We start from the raw sequence: 6661 nt of genomic DNA, 5'->3' as shown, positions 1-6661 counted from the left end.
CATTATGTATGTTATGCATACATAAACAATAACTTGCACAGATTTGTATTCAGTGGGTCCACTGTAAATCAAACGAGGCCGATGGCAACCAGTGTGCCCGGAAAAAGACAGACTCCCTTTTAGTCCATTCAGTCCGTTCTCTGCTTTCTTCTCCATGCTCCAGACCCCCTGGGTTTGCAGGACCTCTTCCCCCTTAACACCTGTATGGAAATTGGGTGGTTCTGTGTCACACCCTGGGTAACACCTATAAGCATCCTCTCAAGCAGTAGGGGCACAGGGAGTGGCCAAGGATGTCAACCTTCATTGCCACATGCTTAGTATTTCATGGACTATAGTATCCTATAAAATTACAAATGCATTTTGCCCATCACAAATGAGTCATTAGGCCAGACTTACACGACAGACGAACACCCTAGGTACGCTTTCTCATAGGTAGGAATTGTATATTCTGCCCCTCTTCTGTGGACACCTTACGGCGTACTAGCAATGCCAGTTTGAATAATGCCAGCCACCACAAATTCCACTCAGCTGTTTCAGGCTCTGAAAGTTAGGTAGGGACACTTGAAAAGCTCTGAACCATGTCTAGGAGCCCCTCCTGGCATTGTAAGTGCTTACCAAAAGGCAGCCCCTCAAAGAGGAAATTCAACAAGGTTACATAATTACTAATCCACTTTCTTCTGGTGGGTCACTTGCCAGGAGGCGGGGGTGGGGAACGTCCTAGAAATCCTGGAGAGACAGCTTGCCCTGACCACAAGAATAAACCAGAGGCTTGTGGGGAGATGGGAGCGGGGCGTGGTGCAGAGCAGGATGAGGTCAGGGTGAGGATTCTTTTTACTATCTACAATTTTTGAAGCTTCACACAAAAGCTGCTATTGGTCATCGGCTGAAAGGGAAAGATCTAGATTAAATGACTTCCCCCTCCTCATTTAAGCACAGGATAGTACAGTTGGAATTCCACTCCTCGTTCTGGGACTTGGGCTGCCAAGGGGTTCCTATGGCTGACCCTGCTGGGTGTGGGGAGTGGGGAGCCATAGGTATTCCATTGTTATGCGGGAGAGGTCAGAATGGCTGATGGCCTGATCTCCCCACCTGAGCCTCCCTCCAAGCTTTCCTGGGTGCACAAGAGAAAGACACAGAAGCAGCTCAAGGCTCCAGTCACTCCTTGCTTGCTGACATCTCCCGCAGCAACTGGAAAACCAGGAAAGTTTCCATTACTGTGATATAATGAGGAAGCTGTTCATGAACTGCCTACCGAAGAATTTTCCCCTAGTTCCCTGGGTTGTGTCTCCTTCTCCTCCTCCTCCTCCCCCACCTCCACCTCTCCCCCTCTTTCTGGCAGCCTTTCCTCCAGGAAGAAAAAGGCTTGAGGACGAAATAGGAAAGTTTCAACAGACCGGGTGGAGAAGGAAAGAGACTTCACCGCTTCTTGGGATCAGAATCCCATGGTCATGAGGATGAATAGAAACACCAAGGCAGGTGAGAAAAGTAGGGCAGGAAATCGCCGAGCAGAAAGCTAGAGGAAGTTCCCAGCTTCCCCAGGTGCAGCCAGGAGCAGAGGAGACAAGGGAGAACATGGAGAAGACGGCACAGAGAACCTTTCGTGCCTGTAGCTTCCTGGAGTCCACCATCTTGAAAGAGAAAGAGAACCCCCTCGAAGAAACAGCCTTGGTAGAAACTACAACTTCAGATCAACCTTGTGTTTACCTCCAAGAGAGTGAATTAACCCCCAAAAGAGTACCTCCACTGACAGCTGCCTGTTACTTTTTTTAAGGAGGCAAAGGAAATAAAACTCTCCAAGCTTACAGGACAGAGTAACACATTGTACGACATATCCTTTTCTTGTCTTCGGCTGCCGACGTGTTTTAGAAGACTTTGCTTCTGGGGCGCCTGGGTGGCACAGTCGGTTAAGCGTCCGACTTCAGCTCAGGTCACGATCTCGCGGTCGGTGAGTTCGAGCCCCGCGTCGGGCTCTGGGCTGATGGCTCAGAGCCTGGAGCCTGTTTCAGATTCTGTGTCTCCCTCTCTCTCTGCCCCTCCCCCGTTCATGCTCTGTCTCTCTCTGTCTCAAAAATAAATAAACGTTAAAAAAAAAATTAAAAAAAAAAAAAGAAGACTTTGCTTCAGAGCAAACCAGTTAGAGCCAATGATGTGCCTGGTGTGGTGAAGTCAGTTCCTCTCTGGTTTCCTGTGGGCCCTTCTGGGTGAGACTCCAGCAGTGGGTACTCCTCCCCGGCTATAAAACCAGTCCCAGGCTCTTCATCTGTGCCCTACGTTTTTAGTGGGGGGTAATTAGGGCTCTTTCCTGCCCCACCCGCCCACTTGTTCTGTTTGCCCAAGCTGCTCTGGGGGGCAAAGGGCAGATGGTTGGGGCCAGAGCGATAGCTTCACCGGTGGCAGGGCAGATGAACGTGAACTGGCTTCATGTGGAATCCAGAATGGATGCGGACAGATTTGAGACACGGTGTCTGGGAGGACAGAAAGCATTTCTGGAGCCTCATAACCTCAAACCTGTAGGATGGAAACCAGGGTCACGCCCTCACCACCCTAATCTTTGGTCTTAAACTTAAGCCAGTTCCCTTAGATCTAATAGCAATACCTGAGCTACTAACAGTCAGCAAAATCTTCAAAATGTAAAACACAGGACTGGTGATAGCAAAAATAGCTAACGTTCATCGGTGATTGTCACATGCCTGGGCTTCCGGCTTCACGTAAGTTAACCCCCAATAACGTTGTGAACAGGCACTGCTGCTGTGCCCATTTTGCAAGGTTAGGAACTAAGGCAATCAAGGGGCGCCCGGGTGGCTAAGTCGGTTGAGCGTCCGACTTTGGCTCAGGTCATGATCTCCTGGTTTGTGGGTTCGAGCCCGGCGTCGGGCTCTGTGCTGATGGCTCAGAGTCTGGAGCCTGCTTGGGATTCTGTGTCTCCCTCTCTCTCTGCCCCTCCCCTGCTCATGCTCTGTCTCTCTCTCTGTCAAAAGTAAATAAAACATTAAAAAAATTTTTCTTTTTTAAAGAAACTGAAGCCATCAAGAGATTAAGTGACCTAGCCAAGGTCTCCTAGCTAGTGAATGGTAGAGTCAGGCTTTGAACCAAGGTACTCTGGATGCAGAGCCTACCTCTCTTCTCCATGACATTACTGCAATTTGTATGAGAACATGGTTATACCAACCATGCATCGTCCTGTCACATCATGTGATTACAGCCACATTACTGGATGCTTGCCACATGTCACGCTGGCTTTCAACCCTCTCTCTACACCACCTCATTCCATCCTGCTCACATGCCAACGAGACAGGTACTGTTGTGATCCCGGTGTTCCAGGTGAGACCGTGGGACTCAGGAAGACAAATCAGTGATTTGCCCAAGGTGGCAGGGTGAGTCAGGGGTGAAAACAGGGTTCGCACTCAGAGACTGACCCCGTCTCAAGACCTACTGATGAAGCTAATATGGTATCCATGAATCAATGCCTCTCCGACCGGTCTGTTTTAGGAACTGATAAATGTATTTCCGAGACAGCCAGCATGGGGCGTATGAATTTCATTTCTCCTCTGAGCCCCAGGAATTCAAATGGCCTGCACAAAGAGCAAGCTCATCCCTTCCGCCCAGGTAGCACCATGCATAACGCATTACTTCACGTGGCTCGTAAACATATTGGAACCGAAGCCTGGACATAGCTGGTTAATGAGCTTTCCAGTTGTCCTTTGATCAGGGCATAAGCGAAATGCATCGGCCTCTACTTTATCCTATTCTAGCCAACGTGACCCACATCTTACTTGGATCACTAGGCCACATGGTACGCCCTAAAGAACTGTTGGTTCACTTGCCTTCAGAGGTCACAGCCTCAGTTTCCCTGTGTGTAAAACAATATTACTTGCACCCAGGGGTGCCTGGGTGGCTCAGTCGGTGAAGCATGTGACTCTGGATCTAGGCTCGGGTCATGATCTCACCATCACGAGATCGAGCCCAGAGTCGTGCTCCGCGCTGAGCACGCAGCTTGCTTGGGCTTCCCTCTCACATTCTCTCTCTACCACTCCCTCACACTCATGCTCTCTGTCTCTCTCAAAATAAATAAATTAACATAAAAAATAGTTTAAAACGAGATTCCTCCCAGAGTCCCCGTACCCTGTCGTTTCACGGGTTCACAGTCTGTGTCGCCAGGAACACCCCACAAGGACTCCTCTCGGATGTGGCAGAACCGCGGGGCAGTTCTGTCTGGCTGTCAGTTCTTGGCCGGCCTCCTAGAGGGTTTGTCCGGTGGTAGTGGCAGTCACCACGGCCGCCTAACATACCACCCCAACCGTGGCGATTTGAAAGCTGCACCATTTTCTTCTGCGCAGGGATTCCGTGAGCCAGGAGTTTGGAAAAAGGCACAGCGGGGGCCTTTCTCTGCTCCATGACATACGAGGCCTCAGCCGAGGCTCCACAGCTGCGGGCCGACGTCACCTCCAGGCACTTTCCTCCCGACACTCGGTGCGGACTGGGGCAGGGAAGACTGAGGCCTGGGGCCCAGGCGCCGGAGTGCTTCCGGGTCAGCCGGGCCATCCGGGTGTAGCCGTCCCCGGTGCGCCCCAGGAAGTCAGAGCGCATCACTTCCGGAGCACTGAGGGTGGGTCGTCGACCAAGTCACGGGCCGGCCACGTTCAAGGAGAGGGCCGAGACCCCTCCCGGGAGGGTGGCCCGGCGGCCCTGAGGAAGGGCACCGGCATGGGGGGCCGTGGGGGGCCCCCGCTGGAAGTCTGCCATAACGGGGCCAAGGACATAAAGGGGAAGTCACAGGATCGACCTGCCTTAGAAGAAAACCAACGACCTCGATTGTACCAAAAACAAATGAGTAAATAAAAATGACATCTTTGAAGAAAGGCCGGCTTTCCTGTATTCCAGCAGCTGCTGGTTTCTCCGTGAAAGCTCCCAAGAATAGAGCGAGAGAGCGGGAGAAATGCAGTTAATGAAGCTAAACTATGGACTTGAAGCAATTGCAGAAAGAGAGACTGAGAAATCTCAGGCTCAGGGAGCTCTGTGGATGGCCTGGAATATACTTTTATGAGCCTGAATAGGACATATGCAGAAGCTGTGGGACTGGAATGACAGAGGGGAGATGTGGAGAGCTCACGACAGAGGCTTGCTCCTGGCAATGGATTTCAAGGACTCCCTCGTAGCAGTCATAATTACTTAATACAAGCATAACGCTCTATTAAATATGGAATCATGCTTAAGTCATAGTTAAGCTCAAGATATATATATATATATATACACACATATATATATACATACATATATATATACATATATATACATACATATATATATACATATATATATACATATATATATACATACATATATATATACATACATATATATACATACCTTTTTATATATACATACATATATACATACATACATACATATATATATATACATACATATATATACATACATATATATACATACATATATATACATACCTTTTTAACAAAGGTATATTTACATATATTCCCTATATATATATAAAATAGTAGAACATATGGTTGTCTGTAAATACACATATATATATATATATATATATATATACTTTAGGAGCATGCAGTTTTATAGTTTTTGCCTGTCCATTATTCCTTGCCCCTTCTCTAGTAACAGATGGGCCTGTCCACACTGGGAACTATTAATCTCCTACCTGGTGGGACTGATAAATCCAGAGCCCTCACCATCCCGGGGCTCATGAACCAGGACGGCCCCCTGCAATGATACAGGCAATGATAGTTTCGGGAGAGTATGTACATGTTGGGGGGGGGGCGGGGGGAGGCTAGGGGACCACAACTCATTCTCTAGGATTTCCATGGCCACTGGAAAAGAGAGACTCTTCTTTTGAGACTGTGTGCTAACGATCACATGAGGCTGGATCTGGAGAGATAGAGCCAGAGACAGAGGATAATGACCTGACATTGATTGTTGTGTAACAGTTATGCTTGGAGCCAGAGCTATCCCTTGGACCTCCCAGTTAGTAGAGTGAAGAAATTCCCTTCTCAGTACTCGCTAGTTCTGACTGGGATTCTGTCGTTCACAACCGCGAGGTCCTGACTTACACGTTAGAATTAGATAACACCGCATGATGCGGGTTCGCTTTTCTCATACAGATCTTTTGTCCTCAGAACTCCTCCCGAACCATTAGAGATGTGGTCTAGACCAGAGGGTTCCCCAATTATCCCCCTCGTGGTTCTGAAGTTCATCCTGGGCAGAAAGGCAAGCAGCAATCCTCTCTGGTGGTTTACATAACTCAGGAATATTCTCTTGGCCTTCAGGCAGAACTGATAGCGTCACAAATATCCCATGCATTATTGGCAGGACTTTGGAGGACCGAGATCAAAGAGAAAGGGTCAGGGAGTCAGTCTCAAAGATTGCATGCAGCAAGAAAAGAAGGCCTCAGAATATCAAGTTCCTGAAAAATGGAAACTTTTTGTTTTTCCCTGGCACAAATTCATGCACACATATTCATGCACACATGGCTGTTATTTTTAAGATGTTTAAAATTGTAAGTACTGAGATCTCAGCCCTGCCCTTGAATATGATGTGCTAAAGGGCTTGGGGCCAGAGCCTGGGTCCTCCCAGCAAACGGGCTGCCTTCCCTTTAGCCCCAGCATGGAGATAAAGACCTCTCCTTGCG

Source organism: Lynx rufus, unplaced genomic scaffold, assembly GCF_022079265.1.
Source record: "Lynx rufus isolate CCGP_SWC_20201006 ecotype Redwood Valley unplaced genomic scaffold, mLynRuf1.p SCAF_1, whole genome shotgun sequence".
Classification (NCBI taxonomy): Eukaryota; Metazoa; Chordata; class Mammalia; order Carnivora; family Felidae; genus Lynx; species Lynx rufus.
The sequence above is the reverse complement of the archived record's forward strand: the minus strand, read 5'-3'. Positions refer to the sequence as shown.